This window comes from Papaver somniferum, chromosome 6, assembly GCF_003573695.1.
Source record: "Papaver somniferum cultivar HN1 chromosome 6, ASM357369v1, whole genome shotgun sequence".
Classification (NCBI taxonomy): Eukaryota; Viridiplantae; Streptophyta; class Magnoliopsida; order Ranunculales; family Papaveraceae; genus Papaver; species Papaver somniferum.
Window position 1 is genome coordinate 11,328,493 of NC_039363.1, and position 17,332 is coordinate 11,345,824.

The following is a 17,332-nucleotide window of genomic DNA, read 5'->3' on the forward strand; positions in this document are numbered from 1 at the left end:
GAACTCAAAATCCTGTAACTTCCACCAAAGTATCATCAACTCCTTTCATTCCAAAATATGGCAAGCCAACGCGGGGTAAGAATATAAGAGTATGAACAAAGTTTAAGTCTTCTTCTCCTTTAAACTCAAATTTTGGTTAACAAGATATGGAGCCGGACCAGCAGGAAGAAGCATGGAGTTGTTTGACCAGCAGGAAGCTGTTGCTGATACTGCTTTTGAGAAATCTGCTTCCCATTAAAGAAAAGGAAGAGATGATATCATATTGGCGTCAGAGTTTATACCGCTCCTTGCTGATGGCATATCTAGTATAATTCTCTCTCAAGGGGAAGCAATTGTGGTGACTGTAGAAAACATTGAAACAGAAAATTTTAATGGGATGACAGAGTATCTCAGAATTGCTTGTCAGGAAATATCTCTCATTGTATGAGCACAAGCAATGTGGGACGAATTTTGTGTAATTTAAAAGGAAATGATCCTTTCGAGAAGTCACAGCATCCAGCACCAGTGGTCTAGTGGTAGAATAGTACCCTGCCACGGTACAGACCCGGGTTCGATTCCCGGCTGGTGCATCTTTCTTTTCTTTTTCCTTGTTATCATTTTGATTCTGATTTTCTCTGCAACTCCCGGGACAATTTTGATGCATAGTTTTTTTTTTGAGAGAGAGAATCTATCGACAGTGAAGGAAACCCATTACATAATTGTAATTGTATAGTTATTTTGTTATTGTATATCTTCATGTAGGGGTTTCTTGTGGGATTACTTGATGTACTTTGTTGCCACTCAGAATTTATATTTTCTTGGTATACTACAGGTTATCATTAGTAACGCGGACATCGTGAGAGGGATGTTAGTTCTAAAGCCTCAAGTCTTGACAGTACTTGGTGGAAGATTTGGAAGCTGCACGCAAGAAATTAGTAGAAGAAGAAGTAAGTAGGGGGGCTGTGGTGTCTTGTGTAGCATAATGTTTGTGAAGCTAACATAGAATTAGTGATATTCTGCTCTCGCTTACCACATTTACCACCGCTCTGCATCAGGGCCTTGCAGTAGGTGCAGCATAGTTTAGTTTAAAGATTTGGTGGGGGTGCGCCAGGCCTCTGCAGTAGTGCAACGCAGAGGCGACGCATGAGAACCCCAGCAGCAAGCTGCTGTGAAGGGAACTCCCCCGTGAAAAAAATTAATTTAATATCGTGCCAACCGATGGAAGGCATATCAGATATTAAACTGATAAGAACAGATACTACACTTGATCTTAGCCAAAAGGCCGAGAAAGGTATGCTTGATTCCATTGTCGAACTTCTTCTTTTATACTGTCTTGTTTCCATCCCTCTACTATAACTAATATATGTGGGACTAAATCCTAAGTGTTTTCAATGGTACCTAGAGTTTAGTGAAAATTCCTGAACAATTTCGGATTGTGTTGTTATTGTTTTCAAAACCAACTAGTATTTTAACTCAAGGGAAGCTATATAAGCCTCGACCATTTGAGGGACTGGAATTGTGTTGGAGAAAGAGGAAAGACATGGTGATAATTTGGTTAAGAAGTTCCAGGAAGCGGAGTTTTTAATATTGTCAAGAATATCCACGGAGTTAGAAGTTGCTGCTGGTGCTTCCTTGAGAAATGATCCTAATATTGTATTGGCGCCAGAGTCTATAACGCTCGTTGCTGAAGGCATCTCTCTCATGATTCCCTCCTGACAGACAAAACTTGAGATGAGCGTTCCAAACTTCGGAAAAAACCGTATTAATGGGACGGCAGTGTTTCTCAAACGCAAGTCTGACAAATTTAAGCAACAAATGGTCAAGGAAATGGCTAGAAGAATCATAGCTTTTTTCATACAGCCAGAAGGTAGCAGTTTTGATTTTTGCAGTCCTTTCTTAGATCACTGCTGCACTAATAAAAAAGAGCGTTGTGGTGTTGAGCATGTGGAATTTCTGCTGCATGAGTTGGTGAGGATTTCATTTAAATAAACAACTGGAAGATCCACGCTGGAGGTACGTATGTCGTTTAAAACTTCAAACTACCAGTTGTTCTAGAGTTTGTAGATCATTTATACTTTAGCTCTTTTTTCAGCAGAAGCTTATATATCTTTTTGTGTAATTCCAAGCAGGCGACTGATATATTATTCAAATTGCATCAAAACTTTTTGCCAGGGAAGCATAAGGTAGTTAAAGAACTTGGTGCAAAGGTTCCCACCAAACACACTCAGACTAAGTCCGACTTTGCCAACTAAACCGTTAGGTAAATCTGTTTCAGCGACACTCTCATCACACACATTGAAAGATAATATAAGCATACAACATTGGACTTCATCCCCATGATTGCGGGTTTGAACTGCAGTAAAATGCAGAATTCCATCAATATGCACCCCAGGTTTTCGTCCCATGGTTACATCATAACGTATAGCAGGTAATTCTTTCCATGTATTTGTTCCTAAGGTATAGATGCTACTACTTGAAAAATACATTACATTTTCCCAGCGTTCAAACCTGACCAACTTATAGTCCCCAATTTCGGAATCATAGCCAAATCCATACGAGTATGCCTTTCCCCTACTGAGTCTCGCCTCAGGGCTTGATTCCGGGCTCTCCTTGAACGCATCCGGCAGTGTTTGTATTTTCTTGAACTCAGTTGTAGATGGATTCCAGATACAAACATCAGTCTTATTAAGTTCTAAACAAACCAAACCATTACAAGAAGCAATAATTTCAACTGATGGGTTTTGATACTCGAATGGATAATCAACTCCAACAGCTTCATAATCAGACAATAATAAAGAGTCACTTCTACTAGCTATGGAATTGATTGAGCTCTCACCATCAATATTTCTACAAACCAAGAGACTAAACTTATCGTTTTCAATAGAATGATTGAGATGCATTTGAATGAAATTAGGGCTTTGTAATAAACTGCACATGCTTTTGCTAACGCACCTGAATCTTGAGATAGCTTTCACTGGTAATCGTAGGAATATATCCAGTAAGATCTCGTCGGGGGATGGAGACTAAAACTTGGCCTTTGTAAGGTTAAGGGGATAAGTTTATCCCGACAAAATATACCGACTGAGATAAAAAGCTGGCCCCACTTGAACCCTTTCTAACCCCAATGCAGAGAAGCGCTGCCGGAACCGCACGATTCACTCTCGGGACACATCGCGGGAGAAAAGCTCGGTCAGTCTATCATCTCCGTAAGTTTATTTCTAGGAGAAGCAAAAGTGCGTTTGAATACCTGAAGTGCAAAAGTTAGAAACAAAGATATTTTGTTTTGGTTTTACCAATTTTCTATCCCCTCTTTTCCTAATTCACATCCGATCTTACAAACCAGATTCTATTTTCCCTTTTTTCTTTAAAATTGGGTAAACAATTCTCACTCCTCATAGTTAGCCACCAAATTAATAAGGTTGGAAATTAGTTGTCAAATCACCATTTAAAAATTGAATTACGATTTTATTTTTAATTCGTTACATAATACAATAGCTTGGACAGAAAAATAATCAGTTTTTTTTTAAAGGAAACAGATACTAATTTATATTAATATTCAAAAGAGTCGAGGTGTTGCATAATACAATTAGGTGGTTGATCATGAACCCACCATCTGTTTAAAACGTTTGAAATTGCAAATTGAACTAAGTCATGAGCAATAGAATTGGCGTCTCTAGGAACAACCATAAAACTAATGTCGGTGAAGTCTTTGACGCAATCTTGAATTGAAAGAACAGTGGAATGAATGCTCCAAGGAATGTCGTTCATGTTCCCTGTTATAGCTTTAGGAATGTCCTCAGCATCCCCTTTAACAATAATCTTCTCGCAAGTTGGGTACCAAGACCATATGCTTTAGCCTCTACCACCATCAAGGAGAAGGAGTCAAAACATATAGCTTCACTGCCCAAATGTCTGTCAGAAGAATCTCTAATTATAGCTGCAGCGGCACCTTTTTCGTTGTTATACGCTGCGTCTACATTAATCTTAATGTAGAATGGTGGAGGAGATCCCCACTGGATTGTGGTCTGCTGGTGGGTAGGAATTGAATAACAAAAATTCAGGGCATGATGTAAATCAAAAATCTTGAAGTCTTGTAAAGCTTTGTGAATACAAAGTGGCACCGAAGGTTGAGTATTATTGAAGATTTTGTCGTTCCTCTTTTTCCATATATTCCACAAAATACACGAATCCAGATTTAACATTCCTTGATAAGTATGGCCTAATCATTGTCGGATGATATCCATCGAGAAAATACCATCAGGGATGTTGATGAATAATGGACTTGCTTGAAAAACTGCCTTTGAGAATTGACAGGAAAATAACAGATGATGAACTGTTTCTTCTTTAGAGTTGCAAAGTGGACAGACATTTTGAATATGAGTGTTGAACTTTGTTAAGTTACTATAAACAGCCAACCCATTATGAAGAACCTTCCAAATAAAAGTATGAATTTTTGGTTGAGTCTTCATCTTCTTCCAAAACAACTTCCATGGAAAAGAAGAAATAATTGCAGTTGTTGCCACATTGTCTGCAAGAAGTTTATAGCAAGATTTTGTAGTGAAAGTTCCTGAATTTATTTCAACCAAACAAATTTATCCTTCACTTATTCATCTTGAAAAATATAAATACTGGAGATTGCATCCACATGATCCACCGAAAATAGTTGTAATGATAGCTCGACATTCCATGTCTTTTGACCTTGAATAAAAAGATCTGAAACCAATTCAACCTGATGGTCGACTGATATAGTCTTGCTGGTCTAAAACCCGGTATATTTGGCACCCATGGATCATTTCAGATGTGTATTGAATCGCCTGACCCAATAAACCAACAACAATTTTTATAAAGATCTCTCTGACAGACAACATATCCTTCCAAGTTTTTGAATCTCCAGGTTTTGGATCACAATCCCAAAAAGAGACTGTATGAAGATATTTAGCCTTGTATAATTGCACCCATGTAGCATCAACACTTGTTAAGAAACGCCAGACCAATTTTGAGACCAAGGAGACATTAACCTGTTCCATATTTCTTAAACCGAAACCCCCATCTTCCTTAGCTCTTGCCATTTTGTCCCAGTTAATGAAATGACATTTTCTTGTGCTTGTGTCATGACTGTTAGAACATTGCTCGGCCGAACTCTCATGAGTTTCTATCTCAAGCATGTTTGTCAATGTTAGTGATCAAAACTAAGAGTCTTAATTTCTATCCTATTTAGATGTCTCGGACTAGGACATAGAATGTGTAGTTGAGATTTAGACTTCAAGGCGTTCATCTCTTGAAGACGAAGAACTACTAAGGGGAGCTTGTGGAACTTCATCGACAACAGGTATGTGGAGACTGAAACTTATCTATCACTTGGAAAATCTATTTCTACTCTATCTCCTATATTGAGACATAAGTCTTGTTACAATATAGCTTTCTATTACACACATTTGAGATTTCGAGCTGAGTTTATCTCGCTTATATATTTCTCGGAATATGTGTTGGAAAGATTTCGCTTCGGCCGAATTCATCTTACATTCGTGACGAAAATCCGAATAAGATCATATGAAAATTGATGAGTTACATATTACATGGTTTGTGTGATGCAATCATTTGGTGTTGCCTTGGAATGTTTCATTATGATAATTTCAATAACTTGAAAATCGCTTTGACGAAAAATAGTTTGTGAACAACTATATAACGTCCTATAAGAATGTTTCAATGATTAGAATAAATAGTTTAGAATCATGTAACCATGTTTAGATATAAACATAGTATGTTAATCACATTATTGTATGAGTCCAAAACCGGGAATCTGAAGTATGCGTACCCGTAGGCGTACTGTTGGTTACGGATGTCTGGACAAGTATGCGTACACGTACGCATACTGGCGGAGAGTTCACTTCCGTGAAAATCCACTGGAGTTCGGAATAGGTTGTAGTATGCGCACCCGTACGCGTACTGGCATAACCAAACTCAAGTATACGTACCCGTTTGCGTACTTGAGTGGGTTACTTTCTAAAATCGGTTGTGTACATGAACATAAACATTTATATAATAAGGAATGCAATCTTTACAAACCGTGGCTATAATTTTCATGAGTTGATTCGAGTGAATCAAACCGATTTTGTTTCAATTGTGTTCTTGTATACTTCTTTGAGAATATAACAACTGAACGACTCTTTAACTAGTTTCATTTGAGTCATTTGAACTACTTATGTATAAGATGAATATGGTTGATATGAGAGTTATCATATGGCTAACTTCAGTTGACCATGGTTGAACCAACATGGGTGTACACGTTTGGGTACGGTTACATAAACCTAAATGAGGGTACATTTCATTTGTGTGTAACAAGCTAAGTTCGACCTAACGGTTAAAAGATATTAGCGTGGTTGAATCAGGTTTTTCATCTAACGATGAATATTGAATGCTTTGCCACTAAGTAACTTGGGTTGCAAACCTTGATTTGAAAACTATATAAAGTAGAACTCTAGCAACTGGGAAACCTAATCCTCACACTTCTGTGTATTACTAGTTGCATAAGATAGAGTCGATTCTCCTTTAACCTTAGATTTTCCTAAACCTTGTTGGTTAACGACTTGAAAGACTTCATTGGGATTGTGAAGCCAGACCCAACTATTTCTCTTGTAGTTGCGCGTTCTGATCTTTCCCGATTCTATCGTTTGAGTACTATCTTCTCTAAGATTTGCTCGAGATTAATTTCTTCAAGAGGAAAGATAGATCGTGATCACAAACATTTTCGTCTCATCGTTTGTGATTCCACAATATCTAGTTTCGCCATCGTGCGATTTAGATTATTGTGAGGTAATTGATAATACTGATGTTCTTCGGGAATATAAATCTGGTTTATCAATTGGTTTATGTTCACCTTGATTTATCAAAAGACGGAATAAAAACTCTTGGGTATTTCTGTGGGAGACATATTTGCTCAATCCTATAGACTTTTCTGTGTGAGAAAGATTTGTTTATCAAATCCTCGACTTTGGGTGGTAGCAACTCTTGGTTGTGGGTGAGATCAACTAAGAGAATCAAGTGAGTATTATCCTGCTGGGATCAGGGACGTAAGGAAAGCAACTGTACCTTGAATCAGTGTGAGATTGATTAGGGTTCAACTACAGTCTAGTCCGAAGTTCATGGTAGTAGGATAGTGTCTGTAGCGACTTAATACAGAGTGGTTTTCAAACTATACTAGGTCCCCGGGTTTTCTGCATTTGCGGTTTCCTCGTTAACAAAATTTTGGTGTCTTTGGTATTTATTTTACGCATTATATTCTGTTATATAATTGAAATATCACAGGTTGTGCGTTGTATCTATCAATTAGGAAATCCAACCTTTGGTTGTTGATTGAGATTGATCGATCCTTGAACATTAGTCTTTGGTACCGTTCAAATTTACTTATCTTATATTCAATCGGGCTCGCAGATTTCTATTTGTTGATTGCGGATTGAATTAAGAGTTAGATATATTAAACTCATTGATATACTTTTATCAAGATTGAGTCTGACTGTCTAGTTGATTCTCTAGAAAGTATATTGGAGTAAGTTCTCTTATATTTCCAAACGAATTGTTGGGTGTGGTTGTTAGACCCCCCGCATTTTCAATTGGTATCAGAGCAGGAAAACACGTTAAAAACCTTATAAGTATGTGTTTGTAGTGATCTGATATAGACATAAATGTTATCTCTATAAACGTACCACTAGTCTTCGATGGCTCTAATTACTTGTGGTGGAAAATTGATATGCGTGCCTTTCTTCAAGCGCGTGATTTTCAATCATGGGTTTATGTTGTTAATGGCTATGATGCTCCTGTTGTTGCAGTTGGAAATGCGACAGTCCCTAAGGATATTGGTGCATATGACGCTGCTGAGATACTTGCTGCAAATAAAAATTCCGACGGTTTGAATGCTATCATACATGCCATTACCCCAGATCTTCATCACCATGTGACCACGTGCACTTGGTCTAAAGATGCTTGGGATATCTTAGAAACCGTATTTGAAGGTAGTACCAGTGCGAAGGAAGATAGGCTTCAAAACCTTAATTCCGATTGGGAAAACCTTTGCATGGAAGATGAAGATTCATTTGATGAGTTTAATCACAAAGTGTCTGAAATTATTAATGCATCTTTTGCATTGGGTACGACTATTCCTGAAAAGGACACTGTGATGAAAATTCTCAGATCGCTGCCATCTAGATACGATTCTAAGAAGCATGCTATCGTTGAGGGAAATAACCTTGATACTCTTTCCAGAAACTCTATTCTTGGAAACATTAAATTACTTGAAATTGATCAGAATACAGTCATAACCTCTGCGTTCAACGCTGTGACCATTGCAAGTGAAGCTTCTAACTTTTCATGGGCTGATGAATGTTGTCCTAATCATTTTGATCTTAATCGATCACTGATTACACAAAAGATCAAGGATATGGTAAAGAAAAGCAAAAGATTTCAGAGATCATCTTCTCTATCTAATGCTTTTCATGATTCAAGTCAAGAAAAAGGGTCTAAGAGTCACAACAACCTACATACTGTTGATGTATGTGAGGAAGTTTCAGCCCTCTCGGCAGAAGTTCCTGGTTATTCAAATTTTAGTTCGGAATGTGAGTCTGACACTGAGATCCTATATTTCCTGGATAAGTATGAAGAAATTCATCAGGAAAATATTCGACTAAAAGAGTCGTTGAATAAACTTGAATCATCAGTCCATGTGAAAAATCTTGAGATTGACTGTCTTAATGATGAATTCACCAGAACCCTAATTTTGAAAGAAAAAGAGATTAACTCTCTCAAGTGTGACCTGCAAAGGTTATCAGGAAGCCGTGACAAAATTTTAGCAATGTTATTTGGTCAAAAGTCTTTTGGAAACACACAAGGTTTAGGGTTCAAAAGCAAGACATTAAGCACATCTAATTCATTTGTTCCAGCTGGTTCGGGACCAATCGAACGTGTGCGTTGTAATCAGGAGTCATCTTTTCAAAGCAAATCCCTGCTTTGCTCCTTTTGTGGAAGTACAAGTCATGTCCAGGATAAGTGTTGGAGGTTCAAAAGAAACTACAAAATAATTTCCAAACTTCAAAATGACCTGCAAAAGATGAATCGAATCCTGGAAAAGCAGTCTATAACACATGGAGGCAAAAAGAAGTCCAAAAGAATCAAAGTCATACGAGGTAAGTCCATTTCAACAAACCTTGAAATGTCACCTTGCGACACAAGATATGAGTGTTCTGTTCACTCTATTACTATCTAAACCATAGTAATATACTGTATCCTTATTTTGGACTTGAAAATAAGGATTACATCAAGGTTGTTCAGGTCTTGTAAATCTTTTGTTGACTTTTTTTTTTTTTTTCCATTTTGTGCAAGAAAATATCTTTGTTAAAATAGATAATGGATCATGAACCGTGGAGACTTTTTCAAGGTTCACTAGGGTTTTATTATCCTAGAGTCTTTTTATGTTCACTTGGGAACATTCTTGTCCTTTTCCTTCTCTCTCTTCTAAAGATACATTCTAATGGCTCCTATAACAAGAGGAACCACAAAAAGAGATGTTGTACAAAGCAGTCAATGTGCTTCTGTGTGAAGGAATCCAGTCTTCAAGAAAAAGGAAGGTGGAGGATACGACTACTGATCCAGGTTCTTCCTCCTACTTATTGTGTGTTTGTCATTCTGATAATAACTTTAGGGATATGGTGAAGGAGTTCATCTGAAAAAAAATGATTTAAAGTCTCGAATCATTTCATCTTTAGATGATATCACTCACTATGAACAAATGTTGTCTCTAATCAAGAACATTATGCGTGAACTGAAAGTAGAACTTAGTGAGTTAACAGATTTCTCTGAAGATTTGGAGGAATTGAATGATCCGATTATCAATGGTTTATTCAACAATGAGAAGGAATTCTCTCTAGATGCCCCGAGGAAGCTCTACGATGTCTAGGAAACTTCTTATGAGAATTTTTATTCTTGTTTTTGTTTAAAAGGATTATTAGGGTTTGGAATAGCCATCATTGTGATTACACATAGCTAGTTCCAAACATTTTTTCATCTTCAATGTTTTTAGATTTATTTATTTAAATTCTAAGTTTTTGGAAGATGATGTTTGCAATTTTAATCTTTATGGTTTTATATATTGCAAATTGTTATGGGATATGTTTTTTACGTCCGTGAACCTTGACTGTCCCAAACTTTTTCAAAAGTTATCTCTATTATATGTCGGTATGAAAGTAGTGATAAAAGATAGAATGAACTTTTGACAAACAAAAGTTATGCCTTTTATGTCATTATGCAAAAAAATGATGGAAGAAATGATGAACTTTTGTTTACAACAATTGTCTGTTTTATGTCATTGTGCAAATAGTGATGGAAAATAGAGTGAATTCCGCATTATTGATCTTCCCGGATCCACATATTTGTTTTTGTATTGTGTTGCTCCGTAAGTTCTCTTATGTCGAGCATGAGAAATTGAATTGATCATCTTGTGTGGTTAATTCAGTTGAATCTTTTGGATACAAATTCATGTTTTCATGTGATTTTCTTATGTCCAAAGAAATCCTTATTTTCTTCTAAAAGCAAGGTCGCCTTTGTTGTTCCCTCGGGAATGAAATTTTATGGGGGAGAGTTCGTTTATGAACTTGTTCTTAATCGCCATATCTTTGTGGGGAGTGTGGCTGTGGAATTTTGTAGGGATTATCTTGTATCTTTATAAACTCCTTGATAGATGCATTTAGCTTCGTCTTTATGACTGCATCTAAACTTGTTGGTATGTTTGTTCTCTTTTAGTCATGAAGAGTCTCTATGGAAATTTCATGAGGATCCCACTAGTTTTCGTACCTTTGCCAATTTTTATTAACAAAAAGGGGGAGAATTAATGTGTACTTTCATACTACAAATACATATGGTTTACAGATCATTGTGTAAGGGGGAGTGGTTTTCATATTGAGATGATGTATTGACTAAGGGAGAGTAATACATATCACCGTAGTATTATTGTCGAAGTTGTGATGCAATTGAACTTTGATACTGTGTAATAATACTATGACACTGTATAACAACGATCGAGAGCATTTGTTTTCTCATTGTTATATCCACGGATCCTCAACAAGGATGATACAAAACTTACAACCTTTGGAATCATTGGAGTACTTGGAAGTGACAAAGATTTAGTAATGTTGAAGATGCCAAGGTGATCAAACATTTGGATGAGAAGCTACAAAGTTTTTATTTATTTTGTAATCCATATGTATTGATAGTTTTGTCACTAAAATTGACAAAGGAGGAGATTGTTAGAGCACTGCTCGGTCGAACTCGCATGCGTTTCTATCTCAAGCATGTTTGTCAATGTTAGTGATCAAAAATATGAGTCTTGATTTATTGCCTATTTAGATGTCTCGGACTAGGACATAGACTGTGTAGTTCAGCTTTAGACTTCATGGCGTTGATCAAAACTATGAGTCTTGATTTATTGCCTATTTAGATGTCTCTTGAAGATGAAGAACTACTAAGGGGAGCTTGCGGAACTTCATCGACAAAAGGTATGTGGAGACTGAAACTTATCTGTCACTTGGAAAGTCTATTTCTACTTTATCTCCTATATTGAGACATAAGTCGTGTTACGATATAGTTTTCTATTATCCACATTTGAGATTTCGAGCTGAGTTTATCTCGCTTATATATTTCTAGGAATATGTATTGGCAAGCTCTCGCTTCGGCCAAATTCATCCTACATTCGTGATGAAAGTCCGAATAAGATCATATGAAAAATTTCCGAGTTACATTTTACATGGTTTGTGTGATATGATCATTTGATGTTGCCTTGGAATGTTTCATTATGATAATTTCAATAACTTGAAAATCGCTTTGACGAAAAATATTTTGTGAACAACAACTATATAACGTCCTCTAAGAAAGTTTCAATGATTGAAATAAAGAGTTTAGAATCATGTAACCATGTTTGGATACAAACACAGTGTGTTAATCACATTATTGTACAAGTCCAAAACCGAGAACCTGAAGTATGCGTACCCGTATGCGTACTGGTGGTTACGGATGTCTGGAAAAGTATGCGTACACGTATGCATACTGGCGGAGAGTTCACTTCCGTGAAAATCTGCTAGAGTTTGGAATGTGTTGTAGTATGCGCACCCGTATGCGTACCGACGTAACCAAAATCAAGTCTGTCTACTCAAGTATGTGTACCCATTTGCGTACTTGATTGGGTTAATTTATAAAATCGGTTGTGTACATGAACATATACATTTATATAATAAGGAATGCAATCTTTGCAAACCGTGGATATAATGTTCATGAATTGATTCGAGTGAATCAAACCGATTTTATTTCGATTGTGTTCTTGTATACTTCTACGAGAAAATAGAAATTGAACGACTCTTTAACTAGTTTCATTTGAATCATTTGAACTAGTTATGGATAAGATGAATATGGTTGGTATGAGAGTTATCATATGGATAACTTCGGTTGACCATGGTTGAGCCAACATGGGTGTACACATTTGGGTACGGTTACAAGATAAATGAGGGTACATTTTATTTGTGTGTAACAAGCTAAGTTCGATCTAACGGTTGAAAGATATTAGATCGGTTGAATCAGGTTTTTCATCTAATGGTGAATATTGATTGCTTTTCCACCAAGGTAACTTGGGTTGCAAACCCTGATTTGATAACTATATGAAGGAGAACTCTAGCAACTGGGAAACTTAATCCCCACACTTCTGTGTGTTACTAGTTGCATAAGCTAGAGTTGATTCTCCTTTAACCTTAGGTTTTCCTAAGCCTTGTTGGTTAACGACTTGAAATACTTCATTGGGATTGTGAAGCCAGACCCAACTATTTCTCTTGTAGTTGCGTGTTCTGATCTTTCCCAATTCAATCGTTTGAGTACAATCTTCTCTAAGATTTTATCGAAATTAATTTCTTCGATAGGCAAGATAAAACGTGAGCACAAGCATCCTCGTCTCATCGTTTGTGATTCCACAATATCTAGTTTTGTCATCATATGATTTAGATTACTGTGAGGTGATTGATAATACTGAGATGTTCTTCGGGAATATAAGTATGGTTTATCAATTGGTTCCCGTTCACCTTGATTTATCAAAAGACGGAACAAAAACTCTTGGTTATTTCTGTGGGAGACAGATTTATTTAATCCTATAGACTTTTCTGTGTGAGACAAATTTGTTTATCAAGTCTTCGACTTTGGGTCGTAGAAACTCTTGGTTGTGGGTGAGATCAACTAAGGGAATCAAGTGCGTATTATATATCCTGCTGGGATCAGAGACGTAAGGAGCACAATTGTACCTTGAATCAGTGTGAGATTGATTAGGGTTCAACTACAGTCCAGTCTGAAGTTCATTGGTAGTAGGCTAGTATCTGTAGCGGCTTAATATAGTGTGGTGTTCAAACTGGACTAGGTCCCGGGGGTTTTTCTGCATTCGCGGTTTCCTTGTTAACAAAATTCTGGTATCTGTGTTTTCTTTTCCGCATTATATTTTGTTATATAATTGAAATATCACAGGTTGTGCGTTGTATCGATCAATTAGGAAATCCAACCTTTGGTTGTTGATTGAGATTGATTGATCCTTGAAATTGGTCTTTGGTACCTTTCAAGTTTACTTCTCTTATATTCAATTGGGATCACAAATTTCTATTTTTTGATTGTGGATTGAATTAAGAGTTAGAGATATTAAACTCTTTGATATGCTTTTATCTAGTTGATTCTCTAAAAAGTATATTGGAGTAAGTCCTCTCAGATTTTCAAACAAAATGTTGGGTGTGGTTTTTAGATCCCCGCATTTTCAATGACCCCACCAGAAAGCTCGTTAGATGTGAGATATATGATTTGTCACGCCCTTCGGGAGTTTGTTGGTACCCATTGAATAGATATGAATCGCAGAGAGATAATTCTTGGACAATACTGAAAGGATCCTAAATACTTTTCATTAACTTTCATTTCCCTAACTCCAAATTTCTGAATAATTATCCATTTGTTAAAAGTGGAGCAACCATTGTTGAACTGAATTGATGATTTGGAATAATTTATTACCTGACCTGAAAAGTAAGAGTAAGTATCTAGGATATACTTCAACTGATGAACATTAATTCTGAATTTTTCCCGAAGAAGAACAAGTCGTCAGCAAACATAAGATGACTTATTGATGGTGCTTTGTTGTTGAATTGGTAACCACTGTAAAGATTTAAACTTTCAAATTTTTCCATGAGGAGGGACAAACCTTGAGAACGGATGATGAATAATGATGGATAAAATAGACAACCTTGGCGCAATCCTCTTCCACTTTTAAAATTTCCATAATGAGCACGATTTAAAAGTATAGAAAAAGTAGAATTAGAGACACAAATCATTATCAGATTATGAGAATGGCCATGAAGACCCATTTGGTAAAGCATGATGTTATAGCATAGCTCGGTTGAACCCACCAAGCGTTGGTATGTCAAGTTTGTTTGTCATATTTTAGTAAGCCAAAACTCATTTAAATAGTCGCTTGATTATGTACTAGAGTCAACTTCGTATCGGTTAGCTTGAAAGTATTAGGATACGAGACATTACAAGTATTACGAAGACTTGAAGAAGTGAAGAAGTAAGGAACTACAACGACAACATCATCCTTCCACTTGAGGTTAGTGATATTTGACTTGAACTTTTTCATTCCCTAATGTATCTTTCAAGTCGTGCATATTGAAAACATAACTGCGAAGCATGAACGATTATACTCTAGTTAGACATAGTATTAAGGAATACAATACGAGGTTTATTACTTAACCATTAAACTTTGTATATAAGACATCGACATAATCGTTTGAATGCTATTGTGATTATGTATGGGTATGAGGTGAAGATTTCATCCTAAGAAACAATGTTTTGCATTCGTTTAAAGGAAGTAAATTCATGAACTTGTTTGTGAATCGAAAGGGAAATCGCTAGGCTTATCGGTATTGTTATTCATTGCATATATATTGAATTACCAATATTTGTGATTAGTATAACCGCTCATGAATTGTTTATGTTCTTGGTAAAACTATTCGCAAGGCCTGACTTTTGCATTGGTATGCCTTTTATTAGCGAAACCGATCTTAAGTAATCACCTGAGATGGTATGATCGATTTGTTGTAATTGGTATGACCAACTCTAGGCAAAGGGGAACCGATCCTAGTAAGAGGTGCAACCGATCACAGAGGGGAATCGATCATTGTAACAGTTGCAGCAAGTTTCTAGATATTGTTCCTATGAACATGTGCAACACGTTTTTAGACATTTGGAACCGATCCTATGGACATGTGCAACAAATACAAGTTAGATAACATATATATGTGGAAACCGATCCTAGTACCTATTCAACCGAATTTTTAGAAATCTAGTGTGACTAAATGCAATACCCACATGGAGGTAGAACCGAAACTTGTTTTGGTAGAACCGTGAAACCCATGTTTGGTGATTGAGTGTCCTTGATCAATCACATAGTTCTTGAAAGGCAGATGAACCAATTCTAAACTTGTTTGTAAGTGTGGAAAATCGGTTTCAAGATTGTAAGTATGAAAGAGGACTTACAAATTAAAGATGTCGACATACTTTGAACATGTGCAGTAACGCTTATCTTTTATTGTTCAAAGATATTCCTTAATAGCTAAAGGAAAATCCCGGATCGAAAAATAATTTAAAAATCTTTTAATTAAGGTTTTTAATTTTATTTCTGGAAAATGAAAATTAGTGATGTGCATTTACTAGTTTGAAATTTTCTAAAGAGATTTCCGGTCAATGTTTGGACAAAGCATTTCCAGGAATTATGGAAACCGAATTTGGAATATATCACATATCTTGAAAATATTTTCGGTTTTGGAAATTCCTTGGTGTCCAAACTTCCTTGGTCTATAAATATCAAAATTTGCATTTCGAGCAAGCTAATCCTTAGAGCCAGCAAAACTACCTAGTTGTGTTGTTACTGGTGGAGCCACTTATTCAAAGAGGAAAGTAACCTATTTTAGGAAAAATATCTTACAGCCGCTCGGTTTAAAGACTTCTTTGGGATTGAGAAGATCTATTAGTAGCGTTGGTGGGAAACAGATAATTTCGGTTTATTATTAGTTTTCGATTGATTTGATTGACTAACGGTTGCTGAACTTTGATTGCACCTAGTTTGTTTATGCTTGAGAATATTCTCTTCTAATATAAGATTCACTCAAACTAGATCGAAGTTTCGACGGGGATCTTTAGAATGTTTGTAGATCTAAAGACGTCTTGTGATAATCCATTGTTAATAAACTCCATTATGTGCGTGATTGATCACAAGAGATTCAAGTTGATTGTGTGCAGGTGTTTATTGAAGATCTAAGAAGATTTGAAGACAAAGAAGACTTTGAAGATTTCTGATTTGGGTTTATAGTCTTTGGTGTGCACAACACTTGTTTCGGTTAAAGAGGATCCAACTATAATCGGTTTATCCTTGTGGTAGATTGGATTGATTAGTTGAGTAGATCCGCATCAATACAATTCTTTGTGATTAAAAGTATTGATTGAAAAATCTTGACAATTACTTTGGTAGTTGTTATTAGATAGATCTAAGGACCTGACAAAGGAGTTTATTGGGATAAACGGAACAGACTTTTGTTGAACTCACATCACTTGGTTGAAAAGAGTTCTTACCAAACAAATTTGTCGTTCCTTAACTGTTTGAAATACAAACCAAATGAATTTTTCCAAGTACGTGACTTATTACAAGTTGGAGGCGTGGTAATACAGACGGAACTAGGTGAACTATAGGTTTAGTTGATCGGTCTCAACTATACGAAGTTGGTTTGATTTTGTATAGCGGCTTAATCCTGAGAGTATTCAATTCTGGACAAGGTCCCGGGGTTTTTCTGCATTTGCGGTTTCCTCGTTAACAAAATCTTGATGTGTCTTTTACTTTTCTATTTCGGAAATTATAACTATTTTTATTATAATTAGAAGTAAAATACACAAATGTCAATTCCTATTTACTTGATAGTAATCCTATTGTGTGGGGTTAAGTCCGAACCTTTTATCAAGTAAATATACTTCGTTGTTGTATTGTCTCGATCTCGTATCCATAGACGATCACACAAAGTGTGAACCGATTAGTTGTATTGTCTCGACTCAGTCTATAGACAATCACTTTCGGAGAAAGGACTTATAGGTGGAAAAGTTTTATAATACCCTTGTCTTTTCATATGAAACTCAGGAAATACCAAGAAAATAGATCATATGCCTTCGATATATCTAGCTTAAGAGCAAAAAAACCTTGTTTCGACTTAGACTTGTGCATTGAGTGAACTAACTCTTTCCCAATAACAATATT

The 17,332-nt window shown here is 36.3% G+C and overlaps 2 non-coding genes across 2 annotated transcripts; one reads left to right on the top strand and one right to left on the bottom strand.

Annotated features, from left to right (window-relative positions):
• Positions 1-498: 498 nt before the first annotated feature.
• On the top strand, positions 499-569 carry TRNAG-GCC. The gene has a single exon. It is a non-coding gene; the product is annotated as a tRNA-Gly (tRNA).
• A 507-nt stretch (positions 570-1,076) lies between these two features.
• On the bottom strand, positions 1,077-1,274 carry LOC113292278. The gene has a single exon (XR_003331764.1). It is a non-coding gene; the product is annotated as a U2 spliceosomal RNA (small nuclear RNA).
• Positions 1,275-17,332: the final 16,058 nt, after the last annotated feature.